The sequence below is a fragment of the Larus michahellis genome, chromosome 1, assembly GCF_964199755.1.
Source record: "Larus michahellis chromosome 1, bLarMic1.1, whole genome shotgun sequence".
In the NCBI taxonomy this organism is placed as follows: Eukaryota; Metazoa; Chordata; class Aves; order Charadriiformes; family Laridae; genus Larus; species Larus michahellis.
In genome coordinates this window covers 108,221,362-108,240,838 of record NC_133896.1, presented here as the reverse complement: position 1 = coordinate 108,240,838, position 19,477 = coordinate 108,221,362, and positions in this window count along the sequence as shown.

The following is a 19,477-nucleotide window of genomic DNA, read 5'->3' as shown; positions in this document are numbered from 1 at the left end:
TAAATTAAATTATCATGTTTTGGAACATGTGTCCAAACACCTCAGCTTTGTGCTGGCCGCAGATGCTACTTTCATTCTTGAAAAAAGAATTAAAAAATAAAAAATAAAAAAAATTAAAATAAAAATAAAAAGTAGAAGTAAAATAACTCTTCAGACATAGTAGTCTTTCTGTTCTGTGCTTATTCTGGTTTTGGTGATGCACCACACATTCATGACTACTTTGAAGAAATCTGCATTGTGTGAAATAGACCCACCTACCGTTTCACTAGTCAGGAGCAGTAAATTAAATCACTGCAATTCCGAGGTTTTTAGAACATATGCTTCTGCTGTAATCATGGAGATATAGTTCTTCAGTCCACATCCTTATCAATTGATCAGTCTTTACTACAGGCAAAAGTTAATCTTTGAAATTTCAAAAAGAACCTATACATTAGGGACTTGGAAGTCTATGAAAATATTTAATTCATTACTAGTGTACCGAAAGATTTCCTATTACTGTTAACATACGTTTTTTTTTTCTTGAACACGCATACACACAATGTGTCATTAACTTAAAGGGATTTGCTGCATAGTCATTTCTCTTGAAATTCACTTTTTGGTATACCAACAAATAACCTATATGCACAAATAACCTATGCTTTTAGTTTGAGTTCATTAAGAACTACAGTAACCAAATGGCAAAATATATATAACACATAATATATTAATTCAAATTGCTCTCTCTTGTCTAAGAAGCTGTCACTTTAATGAGACATGACAAATAATGTGCTATCTCAAAAAAATCTCTCAGCTATAATTGCTCAAAGCATGCATTCTATCTCTGAACTACATTTTCACTGCTTGCGTAACGTTTTTAAAGTGATGTTGACTGTAATACCTCTTACTTTGAACATTCGTCACTTACTGGCTTGAAATTCCTTCTTGATATAAGGGGGAAAAGTAAAAATTGCTTCTAGACATATAGGGAAACCACTAGAATACAGATTAAATTCTTTACAGGTTTTTGATATGTCAGTAGTCCACTCTCTGAGAAGCAGTTAAGCTAATCAATAATGAGGCAATGTTAATTACTCTATGTGCTTGTACTGGGGCATTATCGTACATACACATAAGAACTGGCAAAGGCCACATTTGTTTTCTCTGGTATTCAAAGGAGCTCTTCCTAAAGCCTCTAACGAAAACCAAATCTGACAACACAAAACAGGAAGAATGTAAAAAAGGAAAGAATATAAATGAAGAGAAAGAAATACACAAAAGAAGAATCTAACAAAAAAAATATGGACACCAAAGTATGGAAAGTATTGAAACAGAAAACTACCTTATTCCCAGGTTCAGAAATGCCAAATTATGCTGATTTGAAATTTACACCCATCTCCTGGAATATATGCTCTCAGGCATTTTTTAAACCCAGGACTCTAAAAGCAGCTGATGCCCAAGGGCATTTTTGTTAGGAACTTTTGTATTTAAATGTAGGTGTTCAGACAAAGAGTCATTTATAATGGGATGCTACATACATATTGGCAACCATACTGTCTCAATTTCATTTTCATTTTTGATTTTTTTTTTTCTGTAAATTGCAAGGTTCCTGTAATCTCGGTTCTTTCAAATAGCTGTTTTGGTGGAAAAGGGTAATTTATGAGCAGTGATACCATTTTGGAAATATGTAGCTTTTAGTATCAATCTGAATTTTTCAGATAAAGGATAAGAATAAAAATTGTCTTGAGTAAAATAGAATGTAGAAGACCTTTTAAAAGGTTAACATAAATAGCAGGCAATCATTTAGATTTTTTTTTATTTTGTTTATGAAGATTAAAGGATTTATTGCTGTTCTGAAGTGAAACTTCAGTGCCCTGGGGAATAAAAAAGAAGTCTTCTTAGAAATCCATGTACTGCTTACAGTTACACACTCTACGGGGTGAAATATCTGAGAAACTGTTATGTAGCATGCTTTAAAACTTGCAATATTATTAGCAAGGCTGAAATCTTTCCTTGCTTCAACATGACATATGTTTTAATAGTCATGTATTTATAACAAGACAAAAGGTTTGTTATTTAACATTGACTTCACTTAGCAAACCAAAATGAAAATAGTAAGTACTCTGCTGTCTTTCTTTCAAAACATTGTCATTGCAGAATAGTCAGGACTGCGAACTATTTGGAGATTAAAAGGTGGTCTCAGGGTATTGAACAATCAATCTATGCACATGCTGAATAGATCAATTTGATCGGGACATTATAAATACTACAGTTATGGAGATGTAAAAATGATGGAAAAATACTTCCTAAAATGGCTCATCAGGATTTCTGATGAGCACCTTTCTGGGCTTCCTTTTTCTGCTGTAAACTTTGGTGTCAACCAAATCATTCCCCAAGTTTTAACTCCACAGCAACAGGCAGCTGGGATCTTGAAGTAAATGTACTTATGTTTTCTGGGGAAGAAACCAGTCATTCTCATAGAGAACTCAAGGGCTTCTAGCCCGAATTTTTTTCATATATGGATTTGACTCTCTGGGTAACCTGCCAAGTCTCTCTTCACAACTGGTTTTGTTTTGTTTTGTTTTTTTTTTCCCCTCAAGTCATGGCCATGTTTGGTGTTGGTGTTCACTAATGCTAGCTGTGTTTGCCAACCCACTTTCTTTTCTGGTGACCGTGCTATTGTTTTTACTGTAAATTTATCTAGAACTACTGACAGAATTTGAAGTGCAAACAAATAAACAAACAGTTCTGGTGAGAGTCATGGCAGATTTGTACCTGTCTTCCAGGTAGCTGACAGTGACTTAATTCTTTCCAAGTAAATGCCATCTTTCTTTGAGGTAAATGACCATTAGAGTATCTGAAATGACATGAGAACCTTTAAAATAACAAGATACAGCACAGTGAAGCATATAGTAATTTTGTCACTTAAAAACAAAAATCCAGATTCAAAATGAAAATAAAGACCAAGACATAGTATACCTGAAGTCATTTTTCAAATCAGATCACACATGATGCAGATAAAACTAACCAAATATCACCTGTCTTGAGGAACAGAGAAAAGCTGTTTGAACTTAAAGGAATGAATCTGACAGGCTTGTTTTTGGACTGTTAGAGAACCAGAAATGCAGACAGCTGATTACAGCAAAGGTATTCAGAAGCAATGGTTACCAACATTAATCTTGATAATTAGAAACAACTGCAATTTTTTTTCAATATTGAGGTAGAGTGAGAAGCAGTCAGCAGTAATATTTCCTTTTCTTTGGCAGAGGGGAAATTTTGAACTTTTATTTAAACAACGGAAGTTCTACTATTACATCTAGAAATTGGAAGAACATGGGTTTGAACATGTGTACAGGTTCAGTTTTAATATTTCTTTTAATCATTAGGCATGATTCATTTACCTCTTCGTTTAAGCTTAGTGTATTGCCATGGGTCTTCCATGGAAGTGTTTCATACCTTTATTACTTTTTTTTAAAAAAATGCGTCAAAATGTGTCAAGGTTCTGATGGTGAATACCGGGACCTGACTTGGTAGTGTTATAATCTTTGCAAAAATGCTTGCTAAAAAGATGTGATAGTATCACCAGATCACATATCTCAGTCAAGACAGGTTCCCTTTAAGGACCTTGGTTACTATTTCTTCAAAGAGTTTATTTGATTGTTTATAAGTCTAGCAGCTCACACAACAGATCTTCCTTTGTTTCTAGTTATGGGATTTTCAAACACTCCACAGTTTTCTGGATATAAACTAGACAGATATATGTAGGTTAATTTGATTATTTATTATGACATAGACTTTGAGATCCAGTGCTGTCATCATTTATCTTGCCGGGCAATGCTTTTTTCTAGGATTTTCAAAAATTAGACCAGTCCAGAAAAGAAAAACCTTTTGCAATTTCAGGGTTAACTCTACCTTTGAAAGCCTGCAGGGTTTCTTCCAAGGCATCTCACTTAGGCTTCTGACCACCAGCAATCACCTTTATCCCTGTGGCCTTCATCCCTTGCTGTGAAGATGGGTTTATGGATTAAGCCTCTTGCCATAATCAGCTTAACAATTCTGACTTCGGCTTACTGTTTGGAGTTGCTGTTGTCTCTCAGGGCACTGACAGAGTTAATGGCAGCCTTCATAAAACACAGCATTGTTTTCCCTGTAGACAAAATAACTGCAAGAAAAAAAGTGAAGCTATGAATTAAATGATAAAGCAAACATCTTAAAACAAGGCATGCTACATACTAGGTAATAGCTGTGAAAGAAGTGAGGCCTTGTTTGATAAAAACACATTCCTGCTTCATCTTCAGATGTGTGTCCTGCCCTGAGCTCATAGCTAATTGTTTAAAACCTTTTCCTCTAGCTTCTTCCTCAAAAAAAAAATAAAAAAAAGTTGAAAAGTAGTTATTTGCAGTTTGACTATGGAAGGAGAAGGGAAAGAAAGAAAATGGGCAAAGTTAGAAGCCCTTAGGGCTGCTGTCATTTCAGAAAATTTGCAACACTTACTTTTATTTCTCTATGTAACATGTAAATTATGGACTGTATTAGGGTAACAGGCACTTTTTTTTGATCCTTCTATGTTCATGACCTCACATGACCAATAAAGGCTACTATTTCACCCTGGTATAAGCAGTCAAGTCTGAACAAGCGACAGACTGATACATCCCTTGTAGCATCAAAGTCCTTGTCCTAGTAGCAACAGACACAAACAAATTTAATCTTTAACTGAATATGTGAAAAATAGAACAAAATTTTCTCTAATATATTTGCACCTGATCTTTTTAATAGAGACAATAAAAGGATCATACATTTGTTATCGATTGAGGAAGGAAAGCTAAATGCTCTGCCATCTGGGGATTTTATTGAGTAGCAGTTTGAAATATTCTGAAAATGAAAGCGAGCAGACTGATCCATGTGTTGGCAAAGGAGAGAAGGATTTGAATTAAATTTGCTACTGTTGGTTCTAAGAGAGTGTTGGTCTTCATAACCCTGGAGGTAAGAAAGGTGTAATTGCCTTCCTGCAATGACAGGTGAAGTTCATGTAGGAATACTTCCTAAAAAGACAAGGGAAGTATTCGCCAATGGCCTACTAATGCAAGCCAAATTATCTACCCATAGAAACAGATACGACCCCATTGACCTTAGAGGAGTTTTATCCATTTACAATAGCAGGGATCTGCCTTCTTACCGAGGTTTATTGTCGTACACATTCTGCCCTGGTGTCATTCTGTAATTACTATAGAAAATAGTGTATTCACTTGATAACTTCTTCTAGCAGAAAAGCAATTAGCCTGCCAAGTGACTTGATGTTCCTAAGAAGGTACTGAAGTTTTGGAGCCTGGAAGTTTTAGTAGAAAGAAATAGCAGTGAAAGAGGGAAAGTGTCTGGCTGGCAGGCAGTGTACAAAAGAGGGTTCTGGGTAGGGAGATAGAGATGGCCGTTTTACGAAGTACAATTCACAACAAAAAGCTCAAGCTTTAATATGATGCCAAATCCAGAAGAACACTTCGCTAGCCCACTAACTCCTTTCAGTACTGACTTTTTGCAATACTGAGAAAGACATTCTATCTGAACAAATTGCTTAGGCTATTCATGGCTAGGTGAGCAGTAGCCGCATTATACAAGACCAGTTGTCACATCTTTCTGATCTAAAATATTATTGATGCAGGAAGGATAGAGGTCCTTCTATACAGAAGAGTTATTATCATATGAATAGCATTGTTAATATGTAAAATACTGTTTGACCAGTGCTTCAGCACTACTTTACTGGATTAGGATGGCACTGATGAAATCTCAGTTTACTGGGCACAAAGGCAGAGGTGGAAACGCTAGTGGATATCTCAGACTGTTGCAGTATTGTTATCACAATAGCACGAAGTGTTATTATTGTGTTATGGAAATCAAGATGATTTCTCTCATACAGAAAATAGACGCAACATATGATGGACTGTGCAACGTTTGGAAAAACTGCCTAGGCAGTTAGGTAATGGAAGAATAAATTAGATAAAGTGCAGCAACCTTAAACCATAATAACCATTTTTGACTCCGTTAGAGGGGAAAGTGATTTTGCAAACTGTGATTTACCTCCTTCTGTAGAGCAGACTGTATTGCATGCCTCTTGCATTTTCTTTTCTCTTTATACCTGGTCAAACAACAATTTAGAATCAATAGGTTCTGGAATATTAGAATGTCAGTATCTATTGAAAATAAACTGGTTTATGGTGATCTGATATAATTAAAATCAATGCAGATCTCTTTAGAAAAACGTGTTCTCTGTTGTTGGTGAAGCCATATAGGGATGTTGGGCAAATAAAATGCTCCCAATTGTCTGCTTTTTCAGAGGAAGTCTTAATGTGAATTGAACCTCTATTTATGGTTAGCTTATGTTCTTTTTTATTTCATGCAAACTAGATTAAAAAAAAAAAGACTCATCATTCACACAAAAATGTATTCTAAGAGATAGGACTACATGTCTATAAGAATCATTATCCACAGATGGTACATTACTAACATACAGTTGGAACACGCAGAATGTTAAGTCCACATATACCTAAAGGCTTCTTGTTTAGGTGCAGGAGAAATACTTAGATTGTATTTCACCACCTACTTTTTAAAAATGTAAATAAACAACCAGCAATTTAAAAAAACCTCCTTTGAAAACCCCTATCAAGTTTCGCGAAGCCTCTTAGCAGCCTTATTTCACCTTTGTAAGTCATTATAAATTCAGAAGGAAGTGGATCCATGCTTTTGCTATATAATGCTTCTGAGGAGACAAGGAACACGGATTAGATCTAAGGTAATGATCTTTTTAATGTTTTTTCTTCAGACAAAAATACACATTTATCTAAGTTCATCAACTCTTCTTGAAATATTCACTTTTTTAAGCTAAAAGAATTGGTGGGTGGGGAAGTGTTGCAAGTTGATATTTATTAAGGGAAACTTTTAAAATTTGATTTCACTTTAAGTTTAAAAGGAAAAATAGACTTTCTGTATCCAAGAAAATAAATTTTGGTCAAATATAAGTAGGCATCCAGCTCTGATGTGACAACAACAGCAACAAGAACAGTTGCAAGAGAGAATTCACTTTGTGCATCTTTCAGAGGATGTCCAACAGTAGGAGTTCCCACTACTGGTCAGAGACAAGAGCTGGTGGCAGACTTCCTGAGAAAGCAAGAGGAGCAAGAAGGCAGACATGCAGAAGGTCTCATAAATACCAATGGGCTTATCCTTCTCTACTTTCTAGGTTTTGCAGGGACAGAATCCTGCAGAGTCATGTACAGGGATCCTACAGGTCCCTGGTCTCACTCAAAGGAGTGAACATTCCAGGTTAAGAAAAACACTTACAGGTAAAGTTTTATTTGCAAACACATTGTTTTGAGTGCATATTATTTTTCAGGGATATTAGATGTGATGAACAAACCCTGAAATTTCAACAGGCCACACCAGTGCAATCAGTTTTAATCTTGCTTCAATCGGGACAGCTGAATCCAATATTCAAGTTTGGTTCATAAGTTTAAAAAAAGGCAATTCTTGCACTCAGCAGTTACCAGGGACTGTTGTATTGAATACAAATCTGGGATTTTGTTAGATCAGCTGTAATAATCTTGCCTAAAAATGCACATAGCTTCCTTTCTCCCACACATATACAAAATACTAGCATTTTATGTGTTCCTTCACTGGACACAAAGAGAACACCACTTCCAACTTCAAAGCATACGTTTGGATTTTGAGGAAATACATGTTCAAATGCAGGAAAAAAGAAAAAAATTACCCTTAATTAAAATTTACATGCACTTTCATAAAGATGTCATAGTGTTGTTTCTGCGTGCAGAGTTTCCACATATAAAGGTACAGTTAAGCCATATATATAGCTAGGAAAGTATTCAAGTTTAAGCCCATCATAGCTGCAAGCTGGGAGTTGTAGTTATATGCAATAGAATTCAGTCTGCAAGTATTTGACACCCATACACAAAGTCAAATAATCTTCTAAGGCCAGATAGTCATGAATAAAAGTTCAGAGATTAATTCAACACTCTTCTCTGCTACACTTCTTAATGAATTCTCTCACTTAAATACAGATTTCCATAAGGCAGCCTGTTAAAAATGAAACTGAGATGCTTCCACCGTCAATCTGAGCATGCTACAACATCACAACTCTACTAAGGAAGAGTGAAGTTTGAGACATCTTTTTTTAGCTTCGCTTTTAGTTTTTCATTCGTTTTGGAGGGCAATTTAATGATGATTTTTTGATCTTGTAAAGGTTATTTAGGTATCTTGAAGAAAACATTGCTTTTGGTCTACACTCTGTTGTAATGACTTGTACATGTGTCTGTCCCACGTATTGTCCTCAGCCTCTTCACTCCAGCATAAAACATTTTGTCATAAAGTTTGTACAAGTTATGCTGTGTATGACCACTGGTAAAAACAGTTTTATGCAATTAAGTCAGCTAATTCCAAGAGCACAGCTTGAAGTAATGCTTGTCCTGTAGTTATAGAAAACTTTACAAAAGGGGAAAACATCATGTAATTATCAGAAGTGACTCCTGAAGCAAGACGTCTTACCTAGTTTTGTCATTTCCAGCTATGGAAGTTTCAGAAACTCTGCCATAAACTCACCCTCTTGTAAATCAGTGTGCTTGTTTCAATGCATCCTTTTCTTCTGTCTGCATTTACAGCAGCTTTTCCCCTCTCATTCCACACACACTCCCAAATTGCCCGTGCTGGCAGCTGTTTGCAGTGAGCTAGCGTCACAGTTTTAATAAGCTGGTTTGTGGAAAAAATTTTTCTCTGAAGGCATATCAAGCATTGCAGACCTCTAATTAGTGGTGGTGGTAGTCAAAGTTCAACAGTCAGGTCTTTTGAGGCATTAGGAGATTATATCCTTTAATAGCTCTGAAATGAATGGAAAACATCCTTATTTAATTCTCATTTCTCAGCCTTACCAATTTCAGGACATAATCTGGTGTCACGGAATGCATGCATTACATGTGATCAAGAGGCTGTGCTGGTGCATTGGCATATCACCAGAACAGGGAGAAAGCTGTTGTCTATAAAAGAACACTAAAACCCAAGCAATTGGGTGAATCAAAATTAATGTGTGTTTGTTTGTTTCTGTTAGGGGGAACTTCTATTTCTTCATCCTTCACTATGAGCTTGCAATAGATCAAATTGTCCCTTCTCTTTCATTTGACTGACAACAGAGCCAACAGTTGCTGAAACTTTTTGGTTCTTTGTGTTTCTCATGCTCTTTTTTTAAACTCCATTTTTTTCTTTTCCTCTCCAGAGATCCATCACAGCAACAGGCAGCTCCCAAGTGTTATCTTTGATTTGTTTGGCAGTATATGTCTAAATCAAAGAGAAGGGGCAGAAAGTATACTGGCTGACGTGCAACCTTATAATGATTTTCTTCCATAATCCCTCACAGAGTGCCATTCAAGGAAAAGCTAAATAATTACTTTAAAAAAAAAGACCTCAGAGCTTCATGATCATGTTCTGCACATCAAAAGCTCATTCCATATCTCAACTGTATTAAATAGTCTATCTTGTCAATCAAGTCAATTAAAACAAACAAACAAAAAAACCAAACCAAAAATACAAACCAAAAAGGAGCCAAACCCTTGAAATATACCTTAACAAATCAGTGATCCCAGCTAGTTGGACTAGTCCTCAGGCTTGATCCCAGATACCAAAAATATTCCCTTCTGTGACTACTGTGACTAATGTGTTACAGGAAAGGTCAATGAGGACTCCCTTGAGTTTCTTTCCCACCAAATTAAGGGTATTGAGTTGTCAATATACATCAGGTTTTCTAGATCATATCAGATGCAGCTTAAATCTGCTACGTAAAAGCAATTTTTCCTTTTCTACTTTGATGTTCAACTGAAGAGCGATTTTAACTGTTTGTTGTCAACATGAAAAACATTCAGCAAATTACACTCACATCTCATTTCAAAGATAGCTTAGCAGGAGTTAAACTCTTTTTTATGGAGTTGCTTATATTTTCTAATTACAGAGGACTTTTATTTATCTGTGAGGTTTGCAATTCTACTGCCAACACATCTGTTTACTAGGTATACCAATTTGCTTACCATATTTCAATGTGTGTCAGCACACATACACGTGTCCGTAGAGGTATCGTAAAGTACACACATGCATGTATATATAAACCAAATGCTTACTAAAATATAACTTGGTTCATTGCTGTGCACAAGTTAGCACATTTAACGAAGGATAACCTTTTGGTTCTTGAGTGCAACTCTCTCACACTGAAGCCAGTATAAAGGAAACATCCCAATGCATTTGCATGACCTACACTCCTCTGATAAAGTTATGGCAGAAAAAAAGGTGTCAACATGTGCATTTCTTCAAAGTTGAATTAATTTTATTTTTTCTCTGTTAAGATTTTCACTTTTTTTAAAAAATACATTTGGCTTTGTGACATGTGTCCTTCTGGACGGCCTCAAGTGCAATGTAAGAAGAACACTTGCAAGCTACAATCTGAACCATAAATCCCCAAATGTCCATTTCAGTCTGTGAGATCCCCTAGGCACCTAAACTTTTACCTTCTAAGCTGTTCAAGTTTTGCTAATATATATATCCAGTAGCATAACCATCATGCCTGTGCTAATGGCAACAATTTCACGCCTTAAGACCATTTTTTATGCTTTGAGAAGTCTGTTCTGCTGGGCGAATTTTGTGTATTGCCTTTGCAATCACAGCGGTGATGGACGCTTCCATCAAAACTGCAACCAGAGGGCATGATGTCATTCTCTAATTTTTGAACAAATTAATAACAGGGGCTACCACCTGGGAAATGGGAGACTTGCCTTCTTAAATATCAGAAAGTTCAAAGCTATATTACTTCCCTCCCACATGAGCATCCTCATTAGTGATTAGAATCACAATTTTCTTCATTTTCCTCTATTGTCTGTTTGGCCCTCTGAATCCTGGATTGCCCTTATTAGCGCAACGAAGGTGGTGAGGGGTCTGGAGAACAAGTCTTATGAGGAGCTGCTGAGGGAGCAGGGGCTGTTTGGCCTGGAGAAAAGGAGGCTGAGGGGAGACATTATCGCGCTCTACAACTACCTGAAAGGAGGTTGTAGCAAGGTAGGGGCCGGTCTCCTCTCCCAAGGAACAGATGATAGGACAAGAGGAAATGGCTTCAAGTTGTGCCAGGGCAGGTTTAGACTGGATATTAGGAAAAAGTTTTACACTGAAAGTGTTATTAAGCATTGGAACAGGCTGCCCAGGGAAGTGGTTGAGTCACCATCCCCAGAGGTATTTAAAAGACGGGTAGACGTAGTGCTTAGAAATATGGTTTAGTGATGGATTTTGTCAGAGTTAGGTTGATGGTTGGACTAGATGATCTGAAAGGTCCCTTCCAACCTAGGTGATTCTAGGATTTTTTTTTTGGTATGGTGGCAGTGAAGTGCTTTCCTACCTCAGTCTGGCAGATAGTCATCTGCTTACGACATCATACAGAAAGGTGAAATCTATGAATTTAAACTACTTCTGGCCAAGGAAGGTCAATAATTGTACTTCTAATCTCAGGTAAATTTATCTTGGCATAACTGTAGGGTAGTGATGATATGCCTTGTTTTTGTCCTACTATCCTAAAACCCAATCATCATCCTCAAAAACTCCCTTTGTGCCTAAATACAGGAATACGTTTCCTGGATATATATCTGTTGTAGAAGCATAAGACCAACAAAATATGTTCCAAGAATCAGTTTTAATGGTGTCAGGAAAAAAGTAGAATGGTGAAACCGAAGAGGGATCTTCTATTACAAGCATTTCAGTAGACACAACTTATTTACAGGTTCAGGATGTCAGTGGGAACAAATACTATGCGGTGTGTAAGTAAATATAAGCTTAGAATGACAACTCAAAATGTGCAAACCACTCACCTAAAAGGCAAGGACACTCAATACCAGAAAGTTACTTTGGATGGCATCTCAATCCAAAGGGAGGGCTTCTGACCCACTGCTCCAAAGAGAACCATTCAAAAGGGGGTGTCTGGCAGGGGCCCCATCTTATAGCCTGGGTTGGATCTGGATTTTGGTCACCTACTGGTCATGATAATATACAGCTCTTGTTGGTTGAGGGGTCTCCTATGTAGGCTCATTGGCTGAGGTGGTCGTTGTTGACCTTGGGTATCTGGGGTGCGTGGCTGGGGGCTCTTTGCATATGTGACTGGCAGCTCACACGCTTCCCACTAAGTCAGCTACCATGCCCCTGTACCATGCCATTAGACCTGCAGGGCGGAGGAGATGGTGGTTGCTCCTGCCACACTATCCCAGTCCTATATAGATGATAGCCCTAACTCAAAGACAACATTTCAAATGTGCATTCCTTTTGGGAACATTTGCGCTGGTTTGGTTGTCATGAATCTCACACTTAGTTGGAAGTCATGTTATCTCTGTTGACTTAGGGGAGAACTTTGGACAAAATCTGGTTTTATGAATACAAAATCTCGCACTAAGTTGCTCTGGTCTTTTATTTGTACACATTCATTGGAAATGCAATAAGAAGCCCAGATTGCTGAACTATGGACATGACCATCATTTCTACCAGACTTACTTGTATTGTATTAAGTAATGGTGTGAACATGGAAAATTTGCTGTAGAACAACGGTGAAAGACTTTGAAGTATCAAAGGAATGATAACTAATTTCAGCCTCTCTTCTATTAAAATATTCAGAAATATGCTGTGAGTGAAAGTTCATAGTGCTGGAGTACTTTATAGAATCAGTAAAATACATTCTTATTTTATGTCCATATAGCATTCAAAGTTACATAATAACATAATTATCACTTATTATTCAAAATAGTTTCATGTTCTGCATGAGTTAGACTTTGGTGCTATTAGCAATTCAGCTAGTGTGGAAAATAATACAAGACAGCATAAAAATAGATTCCAGCTTGATGTGATGTTTTTTATATTCAAAACATCCCAAAATACTTCATAGAATATGTTGGGTTTAGTTATTATTAAAGACCTCCCATTAACTGGGAAAAGGTCTTTGATGGCTTCAAAGATAATTGAGAAGATGGTTCTTAATGTAAGACTAAAAAGAAAAAGCATTTTCAAACAAACTTATGTCACAGAGAACAAGCTGGGGAGAGAACTGACATTTGTCCTCTCTTGCTCAACAGATTGTTATTAAATCTCTAAAATCATATTAAGCAATATTTTAAGGAACTGACTTAAATCCACAGGGGGAATAAAAGAGAACGAAGGCAGATATTTATTCTGAAATTTCATACTATTGTGATTGTATTTCAGAGTCCGGTGACAAACTATGCACGTATTATTATTAACCTTTGGTCAGACGGCACGGGTTAAGATAGGAACATCATCCCAGGCGTTGGCCATTAATCTGGGTATCTCATTGCCTTGCTGAGGTTTAGGTTATACGGATAATAACTCCAGGCCATATTTTGACACCTTTATTTATGCTGAATGGCATTTTATGCAGCATCAAGTCCCACTAAAATCAGAAGGTTATTTCCAGAGAAATGCATTAGTCAATGTAGAGGAATATTGTCCTTTGGCAACATCTGCAGATGAAATTGTACTGTAAAACATTACCACATCAGTCAGAGCAGGGTATCAAAATGGCTTTGTATACAAATATGAAACAGATTCTGAGATAGTGTCTCCTGATAATGCCATTTCACTCTCTCTTTCAACCTGTGATTGCTTGCCACAGAGCAGTAATGACAATACAGCACTAAAATTTTATCAAAAAATGACAGTTAAACCATGGATATGAGTTATCAAAGTTATGACACTGAGACATGTTGGGGACTGAAAGTCAGGCAGAAATTTAGTGCGTTGATCTCAAAAACCGCCTTAGTTCATTGTAGACCATTCTAGTCTATGGGGACTCAGGCCTCTTCTGTATTAAAGAATTGCAAAGATGTATGTTTCACACATAAACCACATTAAATTATGCTATTTTAATGTGGTGTGGGTTTTTTTTTTAATTGTATGCTTTTAATGCTATCTTCTGCAAACAAAATCACAGATAATTCTTTTAAAGCATACTTTAAATTGCTTTTTATAGCCCATTAGGCTCTTTTGGAGCCGTTGCAGCCTACTCGAGTCTGTGTGATAGCCATAACACTGAAAAACATTATTTTAAGGCCTGTAATATTGCTAATGGTGAGTCCCACTCCAATAACCTCAAAGAACTACATTTTCAAAGAATTTACAAGGAACCAGCTTTGGGGAAATTAACATAACAGAGAATAAAAATGGAAAAATTTAGCAACAGAAAACCAACCTCTAGTTCAAGAGAGAATAGAGAGAACATTTTATGTGATTTAGTCAGATATACAGTTCTAGCATGATCTTAGTAGTTTATCTAATCAAAAAACCCTCACATCAACAACTGATGGAAAACAACAAAATGTTACTATGTAATTCAAGATGATACAATAATTAACGCAGAGCAGGTGCTTTTGCCAAAAGATTACCAGTTTTGACTTCAAGAATGGGAGTTACAGGAGAACCTTGGGCCTGACTTTAAGCATCTTTGCCATTTGATCTCTTGTGGCTACATCTGTGCCCAGCAAGCTTTCTTAGGGAGACACAGGTGTCTGTGCATGTAAGAACATCCTAGGATGTCTTCTGGGGTTTTCTGCAAGAGAGTCTCAGGCAAAAATCCCCAAAGAAATAATTTATTTGAGTGCAGAGCTCAAGCTGGATGCCTCCAGAGAGGAACCCGGAACAAAGAAATTCCTGGGCAATTCTACCCTTGCAAACTCTGTATTTGCCCTTCATGCGCCTTGCACACGCCCCTTGGTACAATGGTAATTTCTGCTCTGGGGTCTTCCTGTTCCTGGTGGATTCTTTCTCTGTCTCCAGGCAGGCCATTAACTGTTCTTATCTCGATGGGTTGCAGCCTCTGCTGTTGGTTGTAGTTTCCGTAGCTCCTGGTTTGTACTGGTCTCAGGGCCTTCCTTTACGTAACTAAGAAGAAGCTCAAAACAAGTTTGACTTATCTAAGTGAAAGTTTGCAGCTTGTGGCCTAAGGCTTCAGCAACTTTAGCTACTAATGCTAAACAAGTTGTATCCCAATGTGGCCTTAACACCAAGTAAGCAACTAATTTTATTTAATCTGAACCACTAATATTCCATATTCCTTTACAGTATTGAGGGAAATTAAGTAGAAAAAGCATTGCACTGCTGCCTGTGTCTTGATTTCCGGTGCTACAAACAGCTTGGAGAGAAGCTGATCAGCTGTTGATAGGAGTTGCTTCATTCTCCCAGGCAATAGTTAGTTCTCCAGTGCTGTATGGCATGTTACCAAGCTGCCAAGGCTGGTCCCTGCATCGAGTTTTGTTAACGTATGACCAAGAGCTTGCATTACTTGTAGAAGCTGGGAAAACCTTTTCAGAGCCTCTTTCCAATGTTTTTGATACCAGACCTCTTTCCTGAGAGTGTTCAAGCCAGGTAAGATGTGTGAGCTCCCTTGACAGAAGTTCATGTCTCAGAGAGTCATTTGAGCTGCCTCTCAGCTCCTTTTCAGGAGCTCCCAGTCCCTCTGTGTCTGGAGTAAAGACGGGCTCATGCTTCAAGGAGATATGTTGGTAGGCACGGGGATTCGTCAAGCATGCTGAGGACAGTCATCAGGCACTCAAGCACACCAGAGGAGATCTCACTCCCACTCAGACAAGTCAGCTTGCTTTTTTCTAACATGTGCAATGTCTTAGGGTCATTACTTTTGCCATGCTGAGAGCTTCTGCATCACTTAGTTTATCTGTCAAGGACAAAACAGTTTTGTCCGTAGAACATGATCTCACTCATGCCTCCCCCCATCAGATAGTTCACCCAGTAGTTCCTTTGATGACTCTCCTGTCTGGTTTCCTTATGCTCATTATCTGTGAAGAAGATTTTAAGGGAAATTATTAGATGACTGTCAATAAGCTTATGTGATTTTTTGTTGTGTTAGAGTACCACCCTGTTAGCCTCCTCCACTGTCTTCCACTGTCACCCAACAACTCCTGTCTCCTCTGAAGGATTTTTGTGCTTTCTATCTCTATTGCTGTCTTCTTTTCCTTGCCTACCTCTATTCCTTGTCTCCCCTTAAAAACTGCTCATTAAGCATATAAAACTGAGATTTTTCAGATATTAAAACTTGTCTGGTTATGAGTCTTTTTTATGGGAACAACATGGAAATGTCCATGACATGAAGGTGACTGCCTCTCTTGTCCCACTTTATACCATCTGCTACTTCTGCCACTCTGCCAAATGTTTTATGCAGAGCAAATGAAAATTAGAACTTCTCAACCCAACAGTAAGAAAACCTTATCCTGCCCCTAGAAACAGCTAAAATAATTTGCCTGAAAATCCTCTCCCCCTCATCCCAAAGACCCCAACATACCCCAAAAATTACTCCAAAGGAGACACAAGCAGCTTGGAAAATTTCACATTAAGTGACAAAAGCCTATGAGCTTTAAAGTAAATGAATATGAAAACAACATCCTAAACTGAGACGTGTTGTGCAGCTTTAAGACTGGCTGAAACCAAAAGGCAGGACTTTCACTATCTAGACAGAATCTAGACAGTAAAAACAACACAGCTACTGATACCGGGGATAAGCTCTGTCCTTGAATATGTATATTGTAAGGAGTTCCTACCAACTTCCAGCAGAAACATTTGCACAGATCCAACTGTGGACTTCAGCCTGAGTTTGCAGGGAGTCATGTTTGATTTTGTACTGACATAATTATCAATTATAACTATCATTATTTCTGTCATTATATATGCCTTGTCATGAAGAGAATAGATATCAGCAGCATGTTAGGATGCTAAAAAAGAGGAAAAGTTTTAAGTATAATTACAATATAATCAAATTACACTTGTGGGCATTATAATACTTCTATGACATGCACAGTGTCACAGAGCAAAATTTTAATTTTTACTGTTGATAAGATTATCACTTTATTGCTTCCTTGAAATTTTCATTCTCCTTATGGGAAAGTTCCAGGGGAAACAAATGTGAAGTAAACGGAGCTGAAACGTGCAGTATTGGTGATGAAACTGCCGAGTTAAATTACTTTGTTCTGGGTTTAGTGGTTGTAGACAATTCTCTTTGATGTATTAAAAGTTAAGAATGTACATTACAATAATTGAGACCTCAGTGAAGTAGAAGGAACAAAAGATAGGACATCCTTTGGTAGACACAGATGTACAAATGGAATATTAATGCTTAGCATAGGTAATGTAGCAAATTGTCCACTAAACAAATTTTAATGCAATTGGGAATCTGAGCCTTTCCAGGAATTGATACTGACGCCAAATGAATTCATGTTCTATATACAATGCGAGTAATAGTAGAGAAAAGCAAAGTGAACATTTAACTCGTATTGTGGCTTAGTAATTAAATTGTGGCTCTTAAAACATTGTTCCCCCACAAAAGTCCTTACATGTAAATGAGTTGCTGTAAGTGCAGTTTTAATAAAATTGACTTAGATACATTCCAGCCTACTTTTACATCCTTATGCTTTTTTAATTTAATACAGTATTTCTAGGTAATACTTTTTAACACAATCAAAATTTCTAAAACATTTGCTCTGAGATTCTGCATTAAAGTTTAATCGTTGAACTTTTGTCTAGCAATCAAAGAACCACTGCATCATATCGATTGCTACTGCCAAGTGCCTCTCGGTCCTTAGGACTCTGGGCAATTTTCTTGGGGGACTGAAGCTAACTAGGGCCAGTAGCAACTCACCTCTGTCTCATTCTCTGACTGTTTGTAAAAGAAAGTTATTTTCCAACAACTTGAAATCTTTGATCTGCAGACTGCTCCTCCCAGCAACCAATAATTTAATGGTTAATCTCCCTTATCTATTGCCTCTCTTTAAGGTGGTCACCAAATTTCAGCTCACAGATTTAAGTCTAAGACTTGTCTGACTGCAAAGCTATTGCACAATCTGAAACTTATTTTGGACCCTTTATTCTGCCAACAGATCTACAGTGATTTGATTTTGTCACTTTTGTGCATTTGTATTCTGGGCAAAACAACTTGCTGTAGCAGGACTACGTCCTCTGATCCTTGATGTGAGAGAGAGAAGACAGTGTGGCTAGCAATGAGAAGTTATATTCTGTACAGTGCAGAGGCCCATTTGATCTTATGGGGTACCAGCATCAACCTTAAGGTGTCATGTTGAAAGCAATAATAAAACTTTAGTCAACAGAAAAAAAACACATATTTATGTGGCCCCATTTAAGTCAACAGCAAAACTTCTGTTAAGTTCAAATATAAGTACTTCAGTACTTATACTCTTTTTTCAAGTAATGTAGAGTGTAGAAATTGCTTCGCCAGCCAGACAAAGAGACAGCAGTTGGAATATCTTCCATTCCCCTTTAAGGGCAGTCGCTTAGATCCATTAGTTCTGGATATCAACCTTCCTGTTTGAAAGCAATGCCTAAGATCACAGGTAACATTACACATGATGTTATGTTTTCCTTCTGTTAAAACCTCTGTACTGCACAGCTAGAAACAACCTAGAACACAGTAAAGCAAGTGCTCCCAAAATCACCCACTGGTCTCCAGTGATGAGGTGAAATAGGGATTAATTCCTTTCACGTATGTTACCATCACTGTACTTTGTGCTGGGAAGGAAGTTTCTCCTTGTAGTTTATCAGTCTGCCTCGCTTTGAAGTTTTATTTTCACCCATTTTCCTTGGTGAATATATGGAGGGGCTTGCCATCAAAGCTTTAGATGGATGCTCTGCATTTCATTAAGCTTTCAGCTATCTAGCAGATGTAATACACAACTGATGTGACGAATGTTGCTTCTTTTCCATTTCACTATCTTGGTCTATGTAGGCAGTTCAAAACACCTTCAAACTTTCAAAAGCTGTCCTCTGAGCTCCAGTCTCTCGAGAACAAAGATCGGGCACTCTGCCTCAGCAAGGAGGCATGTCACAGTGCTCTCTACGGCTGAGGGCAGTGCTGTGCCTCCTGGCTTTTGTGTCTCCTTTCCAAGGGAAAGACCTTTTCAGAGGGCCCCTGGCACTGCTTGGGGCTCCTCTCTGGCCAAGCTGGTGGGAGCGCTGCAGCCACAGCCAGGGCTGCAGCCACAGCATCCAGGGTGGCAGGAGCACACTGTGTGCAAGGGCTTCTCTGCTGAGTCCAAGCTGGGAGACTGGGAAGGGAGAAGAGGGAAAGATCTGGGGAACATTCTCTTTATTGCTTTTATTTGTTGGTCTCTTTAACGTTTAATTTTCCATTTCTCAAAGGCATGATTTCTTGCTCCCCTTTGAGGCCATATCTCACAGATCATGGGGTAAAAGTGTTTGCAAACAGCACAGGGTCACCCAAACTGAATCCCTGTTCTTTAGCAGTGCTGTAAACACTACTTTGGGGTTGGTTTTTGGTTTTTTTTTTGCTTGTTTTTTCTAACTGCTTGTTCTTTTTAAATATCCTATCTGTGCTTGATCTCTTCCACTTTAAAATAAATACCAGTGACACTTGCCAGCTGTTTTCTGGGAAGTCAAA